Raw genomic sequence first — 25,717 nt, 5'->3', positions numbered from 1 at the left:
GCAAGGCTTTAAAAACTCTTTGGGACACCATTTGGCAACCATGGAAATTATAAGTGACGTCTAATATATGTCGAAAAAGTGCAACACCTTATGCCTTGTATTTATAATGTAAGATTAGGGCTAGAACACTGAGAAAACGTAACCTATCGCCATTCAAAAAGTAAAAGTAAAGCCATTCAAAAAGTAAAGAGACACCAATAAAACACTAATATAATCTTGCTAATCTCTTTAGACCTACAATAGTTTTTTGGGGGGGCTTTTAATTTGTCCTTGGGGACAAAAAAGTTTCCCTAATTGAAGAATCACCCATTTATGAAATTAAATTATGTTCAAGCCTTTATTGCTCTGACTCTAAATGGTCTCTGATATTCCGCTGGCTTTCAGAAACTGTTACTTCTTAATAATATTCGCTTCATGTCATTCTTCAGTGATTCTTATCATTACCTGATATAATTCAAACAGCAAGACAATCACACAGACGCCGCCTGAGCTTTAGCAGTCGCTGCGCTCACTGGCTTTCGCAGACTCACAGGCATTCAATCAAACAGTCACTTACCTATACATCAATGTCACATATTTATCCTAAGGTACATTTATGTAACCCCAGTCAGTTCATATGTGTGGGCTTTAAACCGGAAACTGTGGCATGGGATACAAGTGCACTAGCATAGACGCCAAAGCATTAAACCTTTTAGCATCAGTCCCTAGCAGTGTCAGATTTGATCACCTGTACATAACTTGTTCTTTCTTTCATGTGTTCCCGATGCCTATCTCCATGCTTCAAATTCAGCTCTTGAGTGATGGAGACAGGTCTATGATGCATTATAACCAATCACTGTAAAGATATGACATAAAATTGAGCTGATTGGCACAAAACCTCAATGTAGGATGTGTTTATTGCTCTAGAGTTCATGCACATCCATGAACCAGTATTGTTGGTGCTAAAACAAACCCCATGTGTTGTGCATATTTGTGATTTACACAGAAGAAGCATTTTATGGATATGTTTGCGAGAGTTAGTGATGTTTATTTTCATATGCAGGTCTAATGCAGGAAATATAAAAAAATGATTTAAAAAACCCAAAAAGCCACATGAAGCATTGGTTAACAATGAATTTAGAACAACTAAGGGACATTGCTCGGTTCTAAATAAACTGTAAATTACTGGGCTTATTGTTTTTTGTTTTATCACTTATTTCAAATACATTTTCAAATAGTAAAACAAAACAAACATAGCAGTTTCTTTGGCTCAGTAATGATAGAGGGGTGGTTGCCAAGCAACAGAGGTGTATGTTTGTGGAGTATTTTCAAAGACTATCAAAGTTCCTTTAAGGCAAATCATTTCTCTCGGCGGCCATCTTGGAAATGCCTCTCATGCTGTATGCTCGGGCATTCTCCAAAACTGCTTGCCAAGCTTATGACTGAATTTCCTATTAGGAATCACCAATAAAATTGCTAAGACTATAGAATATACAAGACATGTCACTCATATAGTTCATTATGGGGGAAAAATGTAACTTAAATAAGGTGAATAAAGCCCCGCCTACTAGTACAGGAGCTTACACCGATCGCTGTAGACTGGTGGAGAAGCCCGGGCCAGACCTGTGCTTTTATGACAGTTTTGTGGTCAGCAAACACTTAATCGCAGCAAATACTTGCTTCACAGAAAATAAATATATGCAAATAAAGCTTTAAATCTCAACATTTAAATGAACCAAGTGCACTTGACAACAAAAGTTTTCTGGTGTTGTAATTTTTATAAAATGAACATGAGATACAGTCTGTTCTGTCAATGCACATCACATGACAGCAAATAATCAAATACTCACAAACTTGTAAACAAAGAGTCACTGTCATTTCTGGAGGAGTAGTCGCTATCAAGACCAAGTTGTGAATTACTTCAAAAGAGCTGAAAGATCAGATGATCATTACCCAGAGGATGATGATGTGTAACATGCCCATACATGAGGTTGGTGTTGGGATCTTTTTCCTTTTGAGTGTGCATGTGCATTAGCTTGTGCAACTTGAAAATATGCTGATTTTGTTTGACTCGGACGTTTAGAAATGAAACTTATGAAACAGTTGTTGTTAAATTTTATTGGTGATTCCAATTATGTAATGTAATTGTAAACTTGGCAAACAGTTTTAAAGAATTTGATGTTTTCCCATTTAGACAGAATGCCAGAGCATACTGCACGAGAGGAATTTCAAAGATGGCTGCCGAGTGAAATGACTTGCCTAAAAGGACTTAGAAGCTCAGCACAGAAGATATTTAACTTGCATTCAGATCTTCAGGTTTATTGTTTTTTTTTTTATTTTGCTTTGTTTAGTTGTTCTTAGCCTACTTAAACTGTGATTTATTAAATTTGAAAAGTATCTTTTTGCAGAAAAAATCACACTCAAAAGTAATCTCAGGTTAACTCTCAACTGGAAATCCGACTCGATTATATGACCTACATGATTTCCATTTCTGCTACTTTTTTCCTTAAACCTTTTCTGATTTTTGTCAGATTTTTGAAATTGTAATGTAATTGTAATAAGTGTAATTGTAATAGAAATATGTAATAGTATTAGAATACCTGCAGGTGGTCGCTAGCTCGTGTGCCTTTTAAGATCAGTGGAGTTTACTGTTAGACATTAGCCCCTTTCACACATACAGACATTTCCAAAAAATTACCGACAATACCGACGCAGAAGGAAAATTGCCAGAAAGAATGCATTCACGCTTAGAACGCGCTGACGTGAGACGTCTACTCCAGCCAATCAGAACACTCAGACACATTCACATCCACGGCTTTTACGAAAATAAAAGCCTTTGAATATTTTTCCAGACACATTTAGCTGCTAGATGTTAGTCAGATAACGTTTCTATGTTCCTTTTTAATGCCAACTGTGTCAGAAAATATCGATAAAATATTTTACCGCTTAACAGATTAACCGTTGTTTGCTTACCTTTAAGCTGTGCTTCAGTTGCTTGACATGTGTGCACATGAAGTAGCCAGTAGCACACACATATATTATGAAAATCTCGACATGCGAAAGTGTTCCTCGATATGTTTTTCCTCAGCGTTGTTTTCAATACAAATCCATCCACAGAGTTTGTAATGCAGTCAAATTTTTACAAATTCAAGCGCAGCCATTTAGAGCTCATTTTTTGGTTAATGATGTCAGAATTTACTGGTATTTTGGAATGGATGTGTGAATGGTCTTTTCCGGAAAAATTCCATCATGTCCTTGTCTGTGTAAAAAGCTCTTTTTTGAATTAGCCGGTGAAGTCTGTCCGCAAATTTGTGAAAGGGTCTATTGTTAGATGGATTCTATTCTATTCTATTCTATTCTATTCTATTCTGTCCATTTGTGACCTTTCAGGACTGGAGGTAGTGCTGAGATTTGTAGCTGAACTGGTCCTAATTCTCTTCCTACTGAAAGCAGAACTAGGTCAGAGTGGAGCCTGTGTCTGAGTCTGCAGACAGGAACAAGCAATCACCACTTTCCCTGGCCTGAGGAGCCCACAGTTGTTTGCTGTTAGCCATTAGCAGCAGACAATGAGGCTCCATCGGCACTGCACGCCATCACTCAATTCAATGAACACATTCACCGGAGCATCCCATCCAGACAAATATGTGCTTATAAAAACAGCCCATGAGACTACCAATGCCAGCACTCATTCTTAACACTCAATAGTTTATTTAAATAGTTCACTAACAATTCCAGCTACGTCATTTTTTGTATCGATCAAATAAAGTGAAAATAAAATATATATTTATGTATTAAATGTAATAGAAGACTTTGAATGAATTATGTTCTTTTGAAGTACTTATTTAGCCAAGAATATTAAACTACATTTATTTATGGTCACTCTTTGTTTTGTTGGTCCGTTTATTACATTGCATCTACATGTCAACTAAGTCTTATTAGATTATAAGTAGACTATTAGGTTGGGTTTAGGGTTGGGGTTAGGGTTAGTGTAAGTATCAACAGATATTAAGCAGACAGTCTACTAATACTCAAATGGATAATCAAAATAAAGTGTTACCTTATTTATTTATTTAGAGTCAAGTCCAAAATTATTAGCACCCCAAGTGTATTTTAAAAGTGATAATATTTCTCAATAGTTTTTTTTTTTTTTTACTTTTTTTTTATTAAATAATCTATTTTAGATGCACCTTAAATTAATGAAGATGCTATTAATAATGTAGAGGAACCACAATCTTATAACAGCTCAAGTGATTAAGGTTAATCAACTACTTAGTCCAGTGTTTCATTGTTCGATTTAAAGTAATTGCTTCAATAAAACCAATGCCACTGATACTGTTTACAAGTCCTGAGGAACCCTCCAGTGTTACAATACTTAGAGTTCAGTTTTAGACATGCACTGTTAGCAGTTGTCCAATCACAACAGTGATGCATCTGACCAATCAGAGCAGAGTAAACTGACAGAAAGGTGGGTCTTTGATATTGAAAAAAAGCAGCAATGTGTGTCATGAGAACGTAAAATGGTGCATCCTTAATTGCTTATTTCCCTACTATACACTGTAGTATGTAGAAAACAGTATGTGAGCGGAGCAATAGGGCTCCACGATATTGTAAAAATCTGATACTGCAATATTTTATTTTTATTCAATAAATATTGTGATGTGAATACAGTTTCACACGATGGTTTGAAAAACTCTATTTGACAGTTTTCTGGGTAGTCTACCCAGTATTTAGGTACAGAAATTGAATAATCACTGTTACAACCGGCTCAAAGTTGCAACATTAGAGAGACAATACGGACCAGGTAAATTGAAAAGAGAAATGATTTATTAACAAAATGTATAATTAACAAAAGTATTTAAAGCAATCCAAGTCAGTATAGGTGAAAGTCAATAGTGAAAAGCATGAGTATGGAAGTGTACTGAGCTCATGATCCAAACACAAAACTAAATCAAAAGCGCCAAGCAGAGACGTCCGGCTAATCGAGCTCTCCTAGACCGAATGCCGGACTCCTTATAAAACACCCCACGATGAGTCTCAGGTGGGATGACCCACCCACCAATCTGCAATCATGCATGCAGGCTCTGCAAAAATCACAAAAAACACACACATACAAACAGGTCCCACATGGGACCTAACATCACAAAGTAAAAAAAAATGCCTTTCTTATTTGCTTTGTCTCATTTCTAAATATCAAAAAAGTAAAAGTACAAATATTTATTTAAGTTGTTTTCTAAAAACAAGCAACATTATCTGCCAATGGGTTAAGTGAAATAATCTTATGAAATGTATGTAAACATTTGGAGTAGAAAAAAAGACAAAATTGTTACACCTCAGAACATCATGATTTATTGTGCCTAAATGTTTTATACTCTCTTGAAATGCAGGCCTTAATATCTTACACCAATACGTATTAAGAAAATGTTTGCCTTGTTTACTTGTGTTTCAAATGTAAAAAAGATAAAGGTACATTCGTTCATTGTTTTTGAGACTGTAACAAAATGTTGCCATTTTGAAAGAAAAAACATAAGGTACTAGAAAATATTCTCAAGCTAAATTTTGATATGACCCCAGCTTTGTATTCACTAAATCTTAATGTGAACAATCTGTTTGAAAATAATAAATTACTGATATTTATTGTCCTTGTATATTTAGCTAAAAATATATTTAGCTACTTTGGTCTCCATCACAGGCGCCATCTTTTAAAATGGTGATATTCAAAATTGCTACATGGCTACCATTAGAAAAACCTACCTACAGTATGGCAAACATAAAAAAAAACTGACAGATTTTGGTCTCCAAGCTCTCTTAAATTAACACATGATACTTGTTATTTATTTTCAATTTTTGTTTAATCTCCACTCAAACAATGCTCTAAAATGTTGTGATTGTACTTTATTGTTTAATTATTTATTTACTTATTTATTTATGTTTTTAAATTAATTTATTTCGTATCTTCCAATTTTAAGACTTTACACTGTAACTCATTTATACATTTTGATGTTAACATTTTGGAAATGTGGGCATACAATATTAAAAACAAAAATAATTAATAAAATGGTTATTTTTTATGTTGATAATTAAGGGTTTTCACCCAATCATTTATTATCCCTTAGTCTTGTTCTACGCCAAAACAAAACTTTATACAGAACGCATTTGAAAAAAATGCATTAAAAAACTGATCTTAATGAAACAAGTTGAAATCGGTTCGTTTTATTTAAAATCAGCTTTGGAAAATGATGTGCCAGAAAATGAAGAAACCCCCACATAACGATTGAATGTTATTTGCTGTATATGATGTCAGAACACAGAGAGGAGGGAGAGCGCAAACTTACTCATGTAGTCTGTGTGTTTTTGCAGGGTGATGGTTAATATTGAGTGACAAAGGGAGGGAAACATCCAGTAGCTGCATTTTTAAACACGCTTTACTCTCTCTCATATACACACATTCAAAGCTGCAGCAGCCAATGTTTAAATAGTGGCTTTCGGCCCAAGGTTAAGGATCCATGGGTGTCCCTGCTTTAGAAACCCCATATATGTGCATGACTTTGTTGTGACACGAGGAAACCCAGAAAGTGTGTGTTTGCACTGAAATGGTAATGGCCTGGTCTCCCTCTGACATTTGTCTCCCTCCCTCTGTTCTTCAGCCTTCACTGAAAGAGAAAGAGAGAGAATACAGAGCAGGTCCAGATGATGTGGGAGGCGTGTGTTGGCGAAGGGTGTTATATGGGTTAGGCTGAGGTGATGCACTTTGATAGCAATTCTCAAAACCTTCTTTTTATATAAACATCTCTGTTATTCGTTTGTATGCAGCAGTAGCTATAATGCTCTAATAATTGAGGACATTGCAGGTGAATAGGGTAAACAAACAAACAAAATAATTCATAATTTTCTTCATACTTATCCAGTTAAGAACTGCAAACATTTTTTTTGTGCTACTAGTTTTCAAAATGTTTGCAAGTATGCAAATTCAAGTATGCAAATTAGGCATTAATTCATTAAATGAAAGTTAATTTGCATATGTTTCTAAAACAAAAAAATCTGAATATTTAATGAAGTCAGGTTCAAAATTATTGTTTGAAATTTGTATGACATATAACCGAGGGGATTCTGGCAATCTTAGTGATTCAGAAAATATGGCAAATAGACAGAAACAGGTGGATGAACATGAAACCTTGAGAATATAGAAAATAATAATTCTGCAAAGTTCATGTGCCTAGTGCCGAAGTGGAGATTTGTAGCTTAGTTCAGGAGGAACAAAACTCATTTTGTGAATTTGGCCTTTAGAAATGTTTTGTTGTTGAAATCTACTGGAATAATTGTTAAAGAATTATATAAAAAACCTTTAAGAGTGTCTGTTTTCTTTCCCATAGATGAAAGATTTTATCAGCTCTTTGTAATATTTGCACACTATTTTCATCTTTTTCTCTATGCCAATCAGACACTCAAAATTAATTTATACAGAATATACTAAAATGCATACAAAAAGTAGTTTTTTTTTTTTTTTTTTTACAGTTTCATTAAAAAATTGAAGTTTTTGGAAGCACGTTGACCTTTCTATTATGAACATGAGCAAGAACGTTTGCCAAGGCTGTGGACTAAATGTAATAATGTTATAAATAATGTCTATTTTCTTGCGCAAACTTTTTTTTTTTTTTTTTGCAAAAACTATCAATGTGTTTTTATAAGCCAAATAGGCAAGGAGTGGTACAAGATTCTGATGGTATGATAACCTTGGATAAAAATATCACAGTTTCATGCTATTGTGATTACTGCTTTAAAATGAGAACAAAAAAGCCTTTTCCCCTCTTTAAACACAATATATTTTATTTTAGGAAACATTTATAATATTTTGGAGCAGTAAACATGTCAGGCTAATTAATTCAAATAAATCATTGACGTCCGCTGTTTTCATTAGTTTGAATAACACAGATTTCTTTACAACAAAATGAAAAACACAAAAAAAACTTACATATACCTTAGGAAACCATATAACTGAAAATTGTAATGGTTTTAAAACTTTGACTTTTCCAAACTGTGGTAAACATTGAAACCGGTTATCATCCCATGCCTAATTCCAAGTTTTATATCTGTATATGTTTTTCCAATAAGTGCCATTAGTTGTTGACTGCCATTTTCTAAATCACCAAGCATCATGGTTTGAACTACAAATGTTCATTTAACCAGTGTTTCCCTACCCTGTTCCCAAAGGCACACCAACAGTACACATTTTCAACCTCTCCCTAATCAAACTCACTTGAATCAACTCATCAGAACATGAGAAGAGACTCCAAAACCTTAAGTTGAGACATCCAAAATATGTTCTGTTGTTGTGCCTCTAGGAATAGGGTTGGGAAACACTGCTTTTAACTTCTATTGTAGAAAAAAATGACCTAGATCTTGAATATCCTGAGAATGAATAAATTAACAGAATGCTTGGATGCATGTTTTAATTTCATGCTATTTTCACTTGCAGTTGAAGATCCCTTTTGAATATTTTTCCTTTTTCAAATATTTCCCAATCGATGTTTAACAGAGCAAGGAAATTTTCACAGTATGTCTGATAAGATTTGTTTTTCTTCTGGAGAAAGTCTTATTTGTTTTATTTTGGGTAGAATAAAAGCAGGTTTTAAATGTTAAAAACCATTTAAGGTCAATAGTCTTAGCCCCTTTAAGCTATATATATTTTTTTCAATAGTCTACAAAACAAACTATTGTTATACAATAACTTGCCTGATTAACCTAACCTGCCTAGTTACCCCACTTAACCCAGTTCAGCCTTTAAATGTCACTTTAAGCTGTATAGAAGTGTCTTGAAAAATATCTAGTCAAATAATATTTACTGTCATCATGACGAAGATAAAAAATAAATCAGTTATTATAAATGAGTTATTAAAACTTATGTTTAGAAATGTGTTGAAAAAAAAACTACCCTCCATTAACAGAAATTAGGTAAAAAATAAACAGGGTGGTTAATAATTCTGACTTTAACTGCATATGAAACAATATACTGTGCATTAAGTTATATTAAAAATTTGTCTCTTAATTTTGTAAATATAAATAATTTCATAATTATTTCTATAATCTGTTTCTATAATCTGCTGCCGGATATACATTTGTGGTAAAAATGCACAACAGTTAAAATTGCAATCAAATACATCCTGTGTTTTTGGACAGATCATTTTGAATCCATATTTGACCTTATTACAATTTGGCATCAATAAGAATTGCATATAAAATGAGCTAGGAAACATTTGAGAAAGTATACTCTCTTTAGTACCCTTAAGTTGCCTTTTATCTGCAAGTCATTAAAACAACATGCTTTATAAGATTTCAAGTACACTACAAGTGCATATTCAATACAATTACGTGCGCTTGTTTTCACGAGGGTAGTCTTGTCTCATTGTGACAATTATTTTTGAAGTGTGTGTGCCTGAGACGCTGATTGTTTCTGAGGTCAGATTGTCATCTGTAATTGCTGGTCTTTTTGCTTACTAATAAGGACACTGGGGATTTGTTTACAAGCAACACTATAGGGGTGCAGTGCAGTGAATGACTGGAAAACATATTTTTAGTGGCTTAATGTTACATGTAAATTTGGAGCAAGTGGTAGTCGGCTAATGTTTTGCTTTAGCGTCCAATGCATTATGCTAATGTGCCGTTAAATAGCTTACGCTCTCTATGGATTTGAGATGTGACAATGGAGAAAGGTGGGAAAAAACGGAATTGCTGGCAGTCAGGAGCTTTGTTGAAGTGTGAAATGATGAGAAGTGAATAAGAGAGTGTGTAGCTTTAATGCCTGCCATAGAGAGATAAAAACCTATCGTTTGACCTTTGTCAAGATCAAAATCATAAGCTCTGCAAGACATATTGATGCAAAAACCCACATACACACACAAATCAATTCAATTAAGCTACATAAGACGGCTTGTGAACGTAGTTATTCCATTGTCCATCCATTTATGTCTCAGATTTCACTGTTTCCTTCTCTAGGGTGAGCGTTTGTGTGTATGCAGGCAAAAAAGTGCTATTAAGACTGGACTAGTTTTCCCGGTGGAGGGAAGGAAATTCATGTTTCAGAAATGTACTTTGCTTCTATTTTCATCCCATCTGCATTAAACGCATCTGTGTTTTTCTCACACAACCTTGGAAAAAAGTCACAAAGCAAATTACCTGCTGTTTTCTGGGTAACTCAAGTGTTTTCTGAGAAATCTAATCTTGTCCGGATTGCAATGTCTGTGATTGCAGTATATTATTTATTTTCCGCTGCTGTCCTTATTTTGACCTTTGCTGAATGCTGGGGCTAAAGTGAAATTTCTTGTTGCGCTGCCTAGTGAAGATCCATTATGGATCTGTCTGCAAACTTTCTGTGCACTAATGGCATTCTGTCTAAAAATAAAATACTAAAATGTTTTAGTCAAAATAAGAAGTCCATAGAAGCATAGAAGATGCATGTGTTTTGGCCTCTCCTTTACAGAGAAAGCCTTTTTTAAATCTTGCGTTTGAATATCTTGCCAATTCCTTGCATGTTCAATAAAAAATGTCAGGAGAGGGTTTTTTTCAACGTCAACAATATTAATAATTTATTGGTTACAAATGAAAAATTCGATTCACAGAATTCTGGTAATCCCCAATGCAATGCAAGAATTACATTCCAGAGGGGCGCAACAACTTTATTTTCCTGACTCCAGCTTTTATAGGCAGCTGATTTTAACAGGTGGAGTTTAGTGGAATTCGTCAAACTTGTCAAACATTCTCCAGTCTTCTGTTGGACGCACCCATACATACGTCCTCTTTTTCTATGAATTCTTTGCACAACATTAAAAGCATAAGACTTCTCAACTGCACATATTCTGTGTTCAGTTTCAACCCATCTCTGCTCTCAGGAAGTTTATCTGCAGAGCTCAAGTTCATTTTAGACAGTCAGGCCATTGCATTTTATTAGCTTCATCTACTTTTGCAAGAGTGCTTCATTAGTATGCAAGGCATATCACGCTCAAGAGAAGAAGATTGGTTAAAATCACCGTAAGCAATACAAATACAATTGATTAATGAAAAGAAAAGAGACAAAAATAATACAAATATATATTCCTTTTTTGTTCAACACTAGTGATGCTTTTCTCTCAAAACACTGCTTTTGAGTTGTGATGTGGGAATTGAATCTTTTTCAGTCATGTGACTCAGATTTGTAGATATGATGTTGATGCTTGTATGTACCCTTTGTGTCAACTTATAGGAAATAAGTGCTTCGACCTACAATTTTGTGAAATCGCATACATTTACTTAATCACATTGGACTCAGGGTGCGAATTATCGATTGTCGGTCAAGGGGGTCAACTTTTTTGGTAATATTATTTTGTGTAACACATGCTTCAGTGAATCAAATAAAGTTACATCTATTTTATTAATGCAGCATATTTTTCATTGTTTTGTGGGATAGTTTGTGTATTCTGACCTTCAATATCCAATACCCATTTCAGAGGTTACTGTAGGTCAAAGTATACATACTATGCATCTTATTTTCTTTATATTTAGGATATACACCTATTTTACAAGAAAAGTGTTTTGTGAACACTTACCATGTCTATCGCTTAGATTAATTGCATTCATAATATATAATGTATAATATATTATAGGGGTGGTCAAATGTATATTTATATCATCTATTATTTAGTTGGCAATATTAGTATTTAAGTCGTAAATCTGAGCAAACTGTTTAGAGGACTGACCCCCATCCCCCACCCCCCTACATGTTGTTTTCACATCCTTAAGGGGGCATCAAGCTTTAATTAGGGGGGTCAGTCTCCCTCAAACCCACTCATTCACACTCTGACTTGATTGCAGGTTTTAGGAAAGTCTGGGGCAGTATGACATATTTTGTTCTGTTTTAGGGTTGGGCCGATAGATGATGCCATCGGCCAACTGACAACAAGATGCTGAACAGTTTCGCCGATCCTCCGCCCTGCCCCCGTTGCAAACCTGCTTGTGTGAAAATACACATTCAGGCGCCGTTTACACAAATATGTCTTAGAATTAAAATGCCAATTTAGAACGAAAATAATCTACATCCACACCGTGTACCTAGCATTTTTGAACAGCCCGCCGCCCGCTGAAAACACACATCATGTGACCACACACAACCACACACACACACAGCGCCACACACAAACAACCACACACACTGTCATGTGCACGTCTGAGCTCCAGAGAGAAGTGCACGTTGGACAATTTATCAAAGATGCACCACTGGATCACGTCTCGTTACTGTTGTTAAACGTGATATTTAATTAATCTTTTCTCTATCTGATGACTCTTCGTCTTTTGAATCTATCAGGTAACATGCAGGTCACTGCATCAGTGCTTCAATCTTTCACTTTCACATTTGTACTTAGTAATTTTAGTGAAACCCTCAGATACTGTTGGTTGTGCACCTTTTTTACCAACCAACCTCCTGCAGAAAAAGTGATTAAGAGGTGGTAATCTGTGTGCAACTTATTTTTATTTATTTATGATTTGTTTATATGTAAAACAAAGACTATGCCGGCCAGGTAGTTGAAACGGAAGGCTACAAATAATTAATTTGTTATAAATTAATGAATTATTCATAAATAATTAATTCACCCCTGCCTATGACGATAATGCCATCGTCCATCGCGATGTTTCTCATTAGACATTGTACGATGCCAAATTGGTTGACATCGCCAAACCCTAGTCTGTTACACACTAATGATTTGTACTTAAAAAAAAAAGACATTTGCTGTTCGTTCAAACTACTTAGTCTGGACTCCTGCATTTTTAAGTGTTTACATTAGCATAATATTGATGAAGAAAGGATTATTTGTGTACACAACCAAATAAATAAAACATAACAACTTAATGTTGTTTATTTGAAAACAAATATGTTGGCCTCAATTTTCTATCACCATATGGGCAACTTTTCAGGCATGGTTGGCATGTATTTCCATTGAACCTGTGCTGATATATGTGCTATTAATTATCATAGTGTTGTTATATAAATGTTACTTTTTGTACAGTCTTCATATGACATCCACACAACACTGATCATCTTTACATGCAAATCAAAATAATTCAATTCATCTTTATTTCTATAGCGCTTTTACAATGTAGATTGTGTCAAAGCAGCTTAACATAGAAGTTCTATTAAATTGAAGCTGTGTCAGTCCAGTTTTCAGAGTTGCAGTTCAGTTTAGTTCAGTTCAGTGTGGTTTAATTTTCACTGCTTAAAGTCCAAACACTAAAGAGTAAATCCATCGATGCGTACAGCTCCACAAGCTCCAAACCAAGCCAGTGCCATCAACATATTGATTTAACTCGTTTCCCAGCTTATGTGGAAATCAATAATCCATCAATGCAGAAATAATTAACAAGACGTTCTTATTAAATTGGTTTATTTGTGGGTAGTGATGTCAAAGTGTAATAATTTGAATATTTGCTGTGATTATATAACTTGTTATGTGGGTTGTTGTGTTAAATAAATCATTAAAAAAGTAAATATTGCAGCACGTCTGCTGGAAACTTACAGCTTATATATTATGACCTCAAGATGCAGCATCTTGAATGTATCATTTCTACTTCTGCTGGACAAAATGATGGCAGCTTTTATAAGTCTTTAAGTTAAAAAAGCATCTGAGTTTGCAAGATATTTCCTCCTCCCTTACTGCAAAATATTTGCTCCATCCGGATGCATTTAAATCCACAATAAAGGACTCTGCTCCAGTCACATATCGCACATGCACACTTCAATAAGGCCACAGAAAGCAGGTTCATGCATTTACATGCTGAGCAAAATCGGCTTAGAGGAGCAAATATCTAGCTGTGACAATCGATTTATGCTTAAGCTATTTATGACCTTACTTTGATATAGGAAAACCGGTTCACGTGTTTGGATTATTGAGCATAATCTGGTTAAGAAAATACATGTAAACTAAACACATTCAAGGGTAGAACACTTACTCATAATGGCTGTCCTATAGTATGTTGTAAATCATAACTCTGCATAGAATAGGAATTGAGTACGACCTGAATCCACCAGTGAACTTGGGATATACCACTGAAGGTAGGGTATTTTGCTTATAAAAATGATTGTGTAACAAGAGGGTGAAATGTATTGCGTTTGTCTCAGTAAGCATTTATTTTGTTTTACACATTTAGTAGTACCCATTTAGCTTGTTCTGACATTTCATTGTGTACAAAAAACTTAAAAAATTGGGACAAACTAGTCGATTGAGAGCTCTTTTAAACAAAACATGTTTCAAATGTATGCAGATTGACGTTGATGCGTACTGTAAAAAAAAAGCTGTGTTCCACAAAATCCCTTCATGTTGTCCCAACATAAATAGGTAAAGTTTAGTTGTCAATTGTTAAATTTAATTAAAATGTAATTGTTTTTACAAATTTAAGTGGATTGAGCATAAAACAATTAGGTTGTACCAAAGTATTCTCAAGAATTGCATTGTTTCAGCTCATTTTAACTAAGTAGTTTAAACAAGCAGCAGAAATATTTTTTTGAGTGTAGTCTGACTTCTATTCTACCCCGTGGAGTGGACTTTACTGTGAATTTCACCATCTGATGTGAAATTCCAATCCAAGAAGATCAGACATTGTAGAGCAGTGCAAACCTGATAGGAATTAGGAAACACTAAAAAACACCATATATAGAAATGAACAGTGTGTTTAAAATCTCACTTGATTTTAAGGTTCTTTCTTTAATTAAATGACCTAACTATGACTTGCTCTGGGGCAGTATGACATATTTTTCTTTTCACGCTAATAACATTCACTCAAAAAATTACGTTTGCTGTTTGTTCGAACTACTTATTTAAGGTGATATTTAGTTTTGGACAAGTTATTTGTTTTATGTTCAATCCACTTAAATTTATAAAAACTAACACGCTTAAACTTAAATAAAAACAAAACTTAATTCCTTCATCAAAGTCAATTGTGTGGAATCCTGCATTTTTACAGTGTTTACAGGGACATAATATTGATGAAGAAAGGATTAGTTTTGTGCATTTCTTTACACGACCAAATAAATAACACATAACTTAATTGAGTTTATTTGTAATAAAATATGTGTGCCTCATCTTTCTGTCTCCATATGGGCAACTTTTCTGGCATGGTCAGTTTGTTCGGTGTGGCACATATTTCCATTTTCAATTTCGATGGGTAGTGCAAACCAGATAGAAATCAGGAAACACCATATAGGAAAATGTGCAGGCTGAAATTGTGTTCCCACTTAATTTTAAGGTACAATTCCTCCGATTAATAAATCATTTAACTATGACCTTTATCTTAATAAACTTGCATTAAGGTAGTGGTTACAGTAGATTTATGTATTAGGTGTGATTAGGAATATAGAAAAAGATTGTGCAGAATATGTACTTTATGAGTACTAATAAAGGGACAATATCTTAATAATAGGCAAGCAGTAAGCCAAGTGAGAACTGTTACTACTTAAAGTAAAGTGCTACTGAAAATTTGACCAGTCATTTCATTAAGTGTGAATACAATTTATGTGCTGAAAAAGGATTTAAGGCATTAATTTAATTAACACAAGGGGTGGTTTTTGTGCAGGTACAAAGTGTGCAAAATTAATTTATTCATTCATTTTTCTTCTGCATATTCCCTTATTCATCAAGGGTCACCACAGTAGAATGAAACGGCAAATATTCTGGCATATGTTTTACACAGCATATGCTCTTTCAGCTACAACCCAGTACTGGGAAACACCTATATACTCTCACATTCACACACACACACACACAGACTCATACTTCGGACTGTGGGGGAAACCAGAGCAACCAGAGGAAACCCACACAAACGTGGGGAGAACATGCAAACTCCACACAGAAATGCCAACTAACCCAGCAGATACTTGAACCCGTGACCTTCTTGCTGTGAAGTGACAGTGCTAACCACTAAGCCACCATGCCGCCTTGTGTGCAAAATATTTTTTATTTATTCAGTCATTTATTATTATAGCTAAAGTAGACAAAAACTTTAACACATTATGTTTTTTCGAGTTTAACACCAAAAAACAGGCACTTTCAATATTTTATATATATATCTTAATAAAATCAATCACGTAATGTTTATATACATCTACATTATGCAAACATGTATTGTATATATTTAATATATATATACTACATTGCACTTCTCTAATATGAATGACTTGTTAATTTTGTTTCTAACAGATTGTAGTGTCTGGTATTATCTAAACCATATTCTTTCCTTAATTATTAACATACTGTTACAATCACAAGTCTTATTTTACTGTGGATTTTCTGATACACTCATTCTAATCACGTCCATTGCGTAACACCCATATCCAGACAACTGACACTCCCATGCATAAAATCACAGATGGCTTTAGCATATATTAATAAGTGTATCACAAATCAAGCCTTTAAAAAACAAATCCCACTTGTGCACATAAACATACATACATATGTAACCATAAATAAAATGAAATACACACACTTTTTTTAAGATGTTGTTGCCACTGAGAGATTTAAAGTAGTCCTCCTTCACATTTATTCCCGCTCTCATGTGTTGGCCAATTCATCTTCCATCCCGACCACATCTTTTCCAGAGGGGGGAAAGATGTTTTGGAAAGCACCCGTGGTAGAAAGCAGATAGCAGATGACACAAACCATCTGTTGGCCCCTGCTGTGTGGACTGGATGTGATGTCATCACAGTTGGACAGGTATCAAAGTGGTGTCTCTTCTTCTGCCTGGCATCTGCCTGGGCAAGATGCTCCGGGTGTGCTTTAGTGAACTTTCTGGAACTTTGCAAAGAGTTGCACTTGTTTTTTTTTTTTTAAGGGCCATCCAGGAGCGCCATCAATAACTGTTCTTGTCACTTAGAGATCCTCTTAGAAGACAAAAGCAGTGGCGTTTACTCTCTCTCTTTCTCACTTCTCTCTTACACATACACACACACACACATAGACTAAATCTCTCTTGCGCACTCAGTTGCATTTCTCTCCTGCGTTCTTTGTTCCTGTCACATCTCAGGTATGGAATCTTCAAATATTCATGAACTTTTGGAATTATTGATGCACAGCGTGAGTGTTTCCCGTGGGAGGGCTTCTGTGTTTTACTGGTTTCATTTAAACAGCTTGTTTTTTTCTGGTCGGTATGAAATGCCAGCAAGTGTGAAAGCATGTGGATTAGACTGAGTATGTGCATGTTTGTCCACTAAGAAACAAGGTCTCACAATGTCACAATCACCAGCAATCCAGGCTTGCAGATTGCTGGGAATCATTCACTTCACAAATCTGTCAACATAGAGACTACAAATCCTGTCATGCACCACACACTCACACCTGTTCCCGTTTTCCTGCTGATTGCTAACATACAGCTGAAGCTGTTCAGAATTGTATACATGGACTTTAAATTCAGCACAGACACACACACACACACACACTTGTTGCTGAGTCTTGTTATGCTGTTACTGTGAACATTTCAATGTGTTTTTCTTGCCTTGTTTTGCCGTGTAACGATCTTTGCTTTGTCTGTTTATTGTTTATGTTGTTTACCGCCGGGTCTGACCTGTTATTTGACCATGACTGGATTCCCTGTATACATCTGTTTGCCCCTGTGTTGACAGTTGCTTGCCTGACCATCTCTGTTAATAAACCTGCATTTGGATTCATTGTCAGCGTCCCCTTCACATTAAACACAACTGCTTTTAAGACACAGTTTATGAGATTTTATCTGCAGTCATTTCAGCAGAATTAAACCATCCCGAGCAACTGACTAATGTAAAACTCATGTTCACTGTTTAGGATTTGAGAATGAAGTGTAATGTAGAATGAAAGGTAATGCGTACAGGACAGCGATTAGGTTCTTGTTGCTTTATCGAGTCTGCCAATGATATCTCACAATTCAGAACTTGATTTAGTGACAAATTTGTATTAAATCATATCAGTTGTACCATTAGTACAATTTGCTTATCCCCCAATGATGGTTGGGTCACACCTCCTTTTAAAATTCATACCTATTTGTATGACTGAACTCTGAACTGAACAAATTTGTACTAAACTGACAAAACGTACAGTGCTCATGTTTCTTCGTGAGTCGGCTTATGTGAACCATATGCTTTTTAAACTGGATGACAACAGTTCATAATTCATCTCTCATTGCATTAAACCTAAACACTGTGTAAGCACTCACTTAAATGTCACTACGCTGAACATAAATGCTGTTTGGATGCTAAACTAACATATGAGTGTGTAATGCTAAAGGCCCCTGATTAGTTTGTGTGCCTGACTTCAGTGATTAACTCCAGTGAACCTAAACACAATCTAGTAATATAAACACTGCGCTGCTGAACATGAACACATACTGAAGGCAATATCACTGATGAATGATAAATACATTATGAATGCTAACATTCATCACATCAAGATATCTTTACTGCATTTAATCTAACACATTAAAGTTATGATGACATAAGCATCACTGCACTGAAGATACACATCATATGACTGCTAATGTAAAATTATTACACCGAAACTAACAAAGATGGCACCACAGTAAACCTATATAGGCACATTTTGAACTTGTGTGATACAATAAATAACATAAATACAGTATTCATATATTAAAGGGATAGTTTGCCCAAAAATTAAAATTACCTCATAATTTATTGTCCATCACTTGGTTTTAAACCTTTATGAGTTTTTTTTTTTTTCAGTTCAAAAAGAGATATTTTGAAGAATACTGGTTATTAGAACTTATTTACATCCATAGTAGGACATAATAATAGTAATAAAAATGAGCACAGAAGTAAATGGATGCCAGCTATAATCATTTTTCAAAACATCTCCTTTTGTGTTTAACAGAAGAAAGAAACTCAAATGGGTTTTGAACATTCAGTGTGAATCAAAGGATAACATACTGTAATGTTTAAAAATCAACACTTTAAATCAACATCATTCTGTACACACCTAAACTCGCTGTGAACGCTGAAGAAAACATCAATGCCCTGAACCAAAACAGTCTGAATGCTACTGTAAATGTCATTCCATTCTGAATGCTAACCTGACGTCTCTGCACCTTAACCTAAATGTCACTACAGTAACCGTAACTGCATTAAACTCAAACCTCACCCTCACTTCCTTCACTGCGCTCTGAACACACTCTGGAATCTGAGCGCCTAACCTTTTAACAACTTCAACCCCTTGCATCAATCACGTTTTAGAATTAACTGGACATTATTCAAGATAAATGTTCATTTTTGGCTTTGATGGTTGCAAGAAGAACATCTTTGGAACATTTTTATTCAGCAAAAAACCTTTTTAAAGTGGAATTTTGTTCTTTAAAGCATTAAAATGTAATCCGCACTGGAAAAATGGTTGACGAGCGGTGTAGTGTGTACTGAAAGGTTCTTCTATGGAATCACTGTGAAAACCCCTTTTTGGCATCTTTATTTTTAACACTGTATTCTAACAACAGTATTCCAGCAACAAAAATCACTGTTTGTACATTAGTTTAGCATTACATCTAATGAAAAATAATGCTTACTGTGTTTAATGCATATTAATGCTAATTGTTACCTTGATGATGTTTATTAGTTGTGTGATTGACACTGAGCGCCTGTTAGTATGTTTTGTGCTTCTGGAAATACAGTTTAAAATGAGTTTTGACTTTATCATGTGACTTCTCATCACCACCTGCCTTTGGTGGCATTAATTTGTCTATTCTTTACTTAATTTAAAAACAATAAATATTATTTGATGAAGTATGGTAGTTTACTGTACACTTATAAATGTTTGAAAATATATACCATCTGTATTAACTACACTATTAACTATTAACTATATGGCATCTGTATCAACTACATGCATGCTAGTTATTTTATTTGGAAGATCTGAGGTAGATTGTGGATTTCAGTGTGTGCTGGCTTATGTCAAATAAATGATATTCAAACTCACACCAAAAACATTTAACACTAAATAAAACACATAATCAACAATATAGTTTATCATTGTCATAAGTAGTTGATTCTGTTGTTTCAGCCGCTATATCTATTTCTAAAAACAGAAACTTTTAACACAAACAAAAGGACAAACATTTACATTAACATGGAAAAGATTACAGTGCCGAAATGTATGTTGTTAGTGTTGAACTACTATTTCTAAAAAAGAAGTTACAGCATTTCTAATACATGAACTTTGACTGTTGTTGTCACAAACAATAGGACACAAACTCACGTTAACATGGAAAAGACTACATGTTGTAGAATGTAGAAGTGTAGAAATACTAAACAATTGCATTTGCCTTTTAGCGTACTGTTAATGTTATTTTGCAGCTATTTTTCCGTCTCTGTGTCTGTGTGTGTGCAGGTTCATGTGGTTTACAGGAACACAAAGTTGTATAATGAGACTCTATTATGGTAGTTAATTTAAAATTCATTCATAAATCATAATAATATGATAATTTTGTTTCTTTGACATTTAAAATTTGTTTCCTGCGAGGGTTGAGTTTTGGGGTTGGTGAAGGAAACGGCAGTATAATAAGCGTTTTCTACTGTATAAAATACATTATACCTATAGAGCATCTCTGTAAACCATGTACAGTGGGAAAAAAACACCTCATGTTTTTTTTCTAGGAATAATATTTCAAAATAATATTTCTGACCAGATTTTTTTGGTGGTAAAACCCTAAACAGCACAACCGAAACGATAAAATCTGGACAATGGAATGACACAAGAATAATGTACTGAGCTTCATAATTGTAATGAATACTTTATATGGAGAATGTATATGAATAATCGTTTATCTCGATCATTGGTTTTTCATAATCATTAGAAGCCAAAATCGAAATCGGATTTTTGATTAATTGCACAGCCCTAAAATTAATCTGTAATATATTTCCAGGATTTTAAAAATAAATGATATACAGTACATGAAGTATATTTGTTGTCTACAAAGACTTAACTTATTTTTAAAGCACGCTTTGATCGCTTTTAAAAATTGTGATACACTTAATTAGCTGGTTCCTACGAGGTGCACTATTTGCACTTAGCCTAAATGAACACTCCAAAATCAGCATTCCCCCCCCTCGCAGGGGCCCAAAGCGTGCAAGGGCCCCTGGGCCTTTACCCATAATGCCCATTGCTTAATCTGGCCCTGTGTTGGACTGAAACATTAATTTACACTGACAAAGGGTGAGAGTGTTGCTGAGTAACTACTGATAGAGTTCAGCTACTGTCTGGGATTTCACTGCCTTTCTACACCTCTCTTTCTTCATGTGTTCAATACTTTTCCTGGCATCATTTCATTTTATTACACATGACGTCATTTGTAAACTAATTAGTTTAGTTTTCTTTACATATATGGATTTCTTCCGGTGTTACCAACATCCAGTGAAAATTTTAAGTCAATAGCACCTTTAGAAATATGTTTTCTGAGAAAAATGGTGACGTGTTCAATAGTTATTTTCCCTGCTGTGTACAAGAATGTCTGTGTGTGATTGTGTGTGTGTGTGTGTGTGTGTGTGTGTGTGTGTGTGTGTGAGACCAATTGAGAACGAATCCCTCGTAACAAAAAGGACACCAATACCACTGTACCTTTTTGCATCTGCAATTTCTCCTCCTCCGCGTACACTCATCGCTCCGCTTCTGTCCTGCTTCATCTGACTTTTACATGCACTGCATATGAAACAGTATTGATTGTAGCCCTCTTTCGCTCTTCCCTTCTCCCTCTTTCCTTCCTGTTTTTCTCTCTCTGACACTGAACTGCTGTGCTATTGCTGTCTCTCTTCCTTCTCTCCCTCTGGATTATTCCTTCCATCTTTTGTTCAGCGTGCATGAAGGCTATTGACAGCCTGCACTTCAACATGGAGGCCCGGGCTGCAGATCCTGCTGTTCTCTACATGTCTGCGAGCTCGACCTTCAGCATGCTTTGCACACTGTCATTTGCGTGCCGACATGGTGTTTTCTAAGGTTGTTATTGCATTACTTGTTTTACACCTGTATATAGCTGCTGGGAGTTGTTCACCGTGTGTCATTTCTGCGCCACTAGCGTCATCACAGAGATCTGCTCATGTAATAAAACTCTTGTACTGGTTTAATTATTGCAGCATATTTAGCTTAAATGTGTGAACGGATTTGGGCATGCACAATCGGATTATTTTCTAAAGTCTTTTTGATTTGTTTTGTGTACAGTAATGGCCAATAGCGCTTTTGGGGACATTTACACAATATTATTTTATTTTAAGGAGCCTCTATTTTGCTTTATTAAAGGTCATTATTTGTTTTGGGGGTCTCCAACAATAGACTGATATGCATGCAAGGTCAAACAATATTTCTATTGTCTTAGAAAATGCATTTATTTTTACCTAACACTCTTAACAACTCCCATATGATTCATTCAGCAATTTATTTGTTTCCAAACTCCTCCTTTACTTGAGGCTAATCTGCTGTAATTGGTTTGATGACCCAGTCTGTTGTGATTGGTCATATGGATTCAGTGCAAGACAGTGAGAAACGCCCAAAACTGGCTATGAAGTAGCAGAAAGTGAGTGTGAGCTCAATGCAGGAATGCAATAAAGCAATGCAGTTCAACACCAGCATATTACTCTGCCCTTAACCGTAACGCGAAATAATAATAATGACACACATTCAGTATTAATCCACACAGTGGCAGAAATTGAACTATTTTGAAGGTTGCCATAGCAAGGACAAATGGCAGAGGATCGCGAGTTCAGAAATGCATTTAAATCGCTAAAGTAAGAGATACGCATCCCCTTTTTTAAATGTAGTTTTGGATGCAATATGTTAACAGCTCCATGCAGATTTAACCTGAGAGCTACAGTACAAGCACTGATTTATAATAGATAAGTGTTTACAAGTCGTGAGGAGCGATTACAAGTTAAACAATTAAACACATATTTTGCAAACTAGAGAAAATGAGACAACAATTTTAAATACACTTACATGTTATGATCCGGAGGAAGACGAAACTGGTCCATATGAACTGTAACAGTTACTGACAAAGTCCCTGTGAAATTCTGACAAAGTTCCATATGTAATAGTCTTTGCTGCCCCTTTCATTAATAGCTAACGGCTGTCGAATCCCGCATTGCAGCGTAGTTAAAAATTAGAAAAATGACATGAACAAACAGCACAAGGTTGACTATACTGTGGTAATGTTGTAAAAAATCAACTTTAACCTTTTATTCCTGTCAGTGATCGTTATCTTGTGTTATGATCAGTCCCATGATCCCCCGCGGGTATGATAGGAAAGATGCTTTCGCGGTTTACTGGATCCGGTTTTACATATTTGGTGATGGACTGTATCGACATTGACGCGTTCAGGCAAAAGATCCGAATACAACTCAATTCATTTATTCGACTATTTGAGTCGACTATTTCATTAAAGAATCGGTAGTTTTAAACATGGTGCACGTTTTTAAACCTCAGCTGAAGGTTTTCATTCGCTTAGTGCAGTGTTATACACTGCATGAAAGCTATATTTTAAAATCCCATAATGGGGCTCTTTAATAGACCAACAAGTTGAATCAAATCACATCTGATCTTGACCCTGCTAAATTTGAAACTGCAGTAATAAATAATGTTGAAAACTGCACTTTTTTTAAAGTAAAAAAGTTGTGCTGGGTAAAGATATTTATGAATAATTCAAAATAAAAGTTTCTTTTTACATAATATATGTGTGTGTGTGTACTATGTATAATTATATATTAATACACGCATCAATGCCATATATTTAAGAAAATTTTATTCATAAATAAAATATGTATGTATATTATACAAATTACAAATAAATTTATATATATATATATATATATATATATATATATATATATATATATATATATATATATATATATATGTATATATATATATATATATGTATATATATATATATATATATATGTATATGTATATGTAAATCAATTGCTTTGTGTAGTTTTATTTTTATGTATGTGTATCACATAATACATTTATATAATTCACATACATATATCGTATCAAAATTCACTTTTATTTGGATCAGATTAGTTGCAATTACTTTTTTCACAAACAGAAAACAATGAAATTTGTTTTTACCCAGACTAAGTGTTAGTGGATACGATAGAGATGCATTTTAAACCACATCTCTTTTGTACGTTCGCAATAAGTAATGTACCTTCTGAGCAAGAAATAACAAGGAATTAATGTACAAACCGTGACTCATTCCTATTGCTAAATCTTGGTGGAAAAATAGCAAGTCTTTTATAAACAGTTGATAAGTCCATTATACACAGAGAAAAATCCAAAAACCTTTTAGACAAAAATACAAATGTATCTACATCTGCCTACTTTAATGACCGTGGAAAAAAATCGATAGATTTATGAGCGAAGCCCAAAGACACTGGTAATGAGTAGACATAAAAACACCATGAAGCATTGGTCAGGTTCAGTGTTGTAATATTAAATTGGTCAAAAATAAACTGTCCAGTGTATGTATGTGTGTGAATGAGAGTGATTAGGTGTTTCCCCGTGATGGGTTGGTGCTGGAAAGGCATCTGCTGCGTAACACATGTGCTGGATAATTTGGCGGTTCATTCCACTGTAGTGACCCTAGATTAAGAAAGAGACTAAGCCGAAAAGAAAATAATTGAATGAATATAAACTATCCAGTTTGCCATTCTGTAGGCCAACACTGAAAAATCTAAGGAATTTACTCAGTGTGTCTGTTGTTATTAAGAGTTTAGTGTATACATTGCTTAAATTGTCCAGTTGGCTCTTATTTTTGACTTTTGCTAATAATGATGGGTGATTTTAAGATTAAAAATGAAGCAGTCATGATTATGCACACTTTTAATAACCATTTAGACTGATATTCATACTAATACTACTACTACTACTACTACTACTACTACTACTACTACTATTACTGCTACTTATAATAATATTATTAAGTTAGTCATGCTAATATAACAACTTGCTTTATTGGCTTTTTATTATATTTTTCTGTCAAATGTTCAATATTACAAATTGCTGGGAACTTATAACTTAAAATATCTTCTTAAATACTTCTAGATAAAGTAAAGTGCTATAATATATGAAGTAATGAACTGTGGATGAAACATTTCGAAATGTACACACACAGAGATATTGTGGTCTAGAGCCACCACAGATTGAGAGAATAAAAACACTAAACAAAAATGATTTGCCAAAAATAAAAATAAAATGAAGCAATGTACAGCTTTTCACAGGATCACAGAAAAAAAAAAGATAGAAAACAAAAAGCTCAAAGCAAATAAATCACGCTGCAACATAATTAGTTATTAATATTTAATTGGTTCTCAGTTGTTTCATTCTCCTGCACATTTCTCAATAAACACATTTTCTGGGTTATTGCAAATGAAACAACAGAAATGTGGAGCACATAATTGTTTACACTCTTCATGAAATATCCTAAAAAACTGACTTCAATATAACATCAAAATGCATTATTAAAGGGCAAAAGTATTGTTCTAGGATAAAAATTACCTGTAATATTTAATATATATAAAACTTCTTGTATATCCCTCTTTAATACATATCAGCCGGTTCATGAATGCATGTTAATATAAATTAATGCTATTATCAATTGTGACTAATCACATACAAATTTAAAGTTTGTGTCTACATCATTTTTGTCTGCTGTGTATGTTGGTTATACATATATGAATACAACCGCCTATAGAAAATATTTATAT

General features: G+C 34.5%; 1 protein-coding gene and 1 long non-coding RNA gene across 19 annotated transcripts in view; one reads left to right on the top strand and one right to left on the bottom strand.

Moving 5' to 3' along the window:
- The window catches only part of srcin1a (SRC kinase signaling inhibitor 1a), a 243,469-nt gene that overhangs the window by 19,288 nt on the left and 198,464 nt on the right, over positions 1–25,717 (top strand). The gene's annotated exons all lie outside the window — the stretch shown is intronic.
- LOC147845702 (uncharacterized) lies at positions 297–5,742 on the bottom strand. Its single transcript, XR_015481042.1, has 3 exons — positions 5,652–5,742; positions 5,121–5,561; positions 297–4,730 (listed from the first exon to the last, which is right to left on the bottom strand). It is a non-coding gene; the product is annotated as an uncharacterized LOC147845702 (long non-coding RNA).

The sequence above is a fragment of the Danio rerio genome, chromosome 3, assembly GCF_052040795.2.
Source record: "Danio rerio strain M-AB ecotype USA chromosome 3, GRCz13ab, whole genome shotgun sequence".
Taxonomy (NCBI): Eukaryota; Metazoa; Chordata; class Actinopteri; order Cypriniformes; family Danionidae; genus Danio; species Danio rerio.
This window is presented reverse-complemented; position numbering and strand designations above follow the sequence as displayed.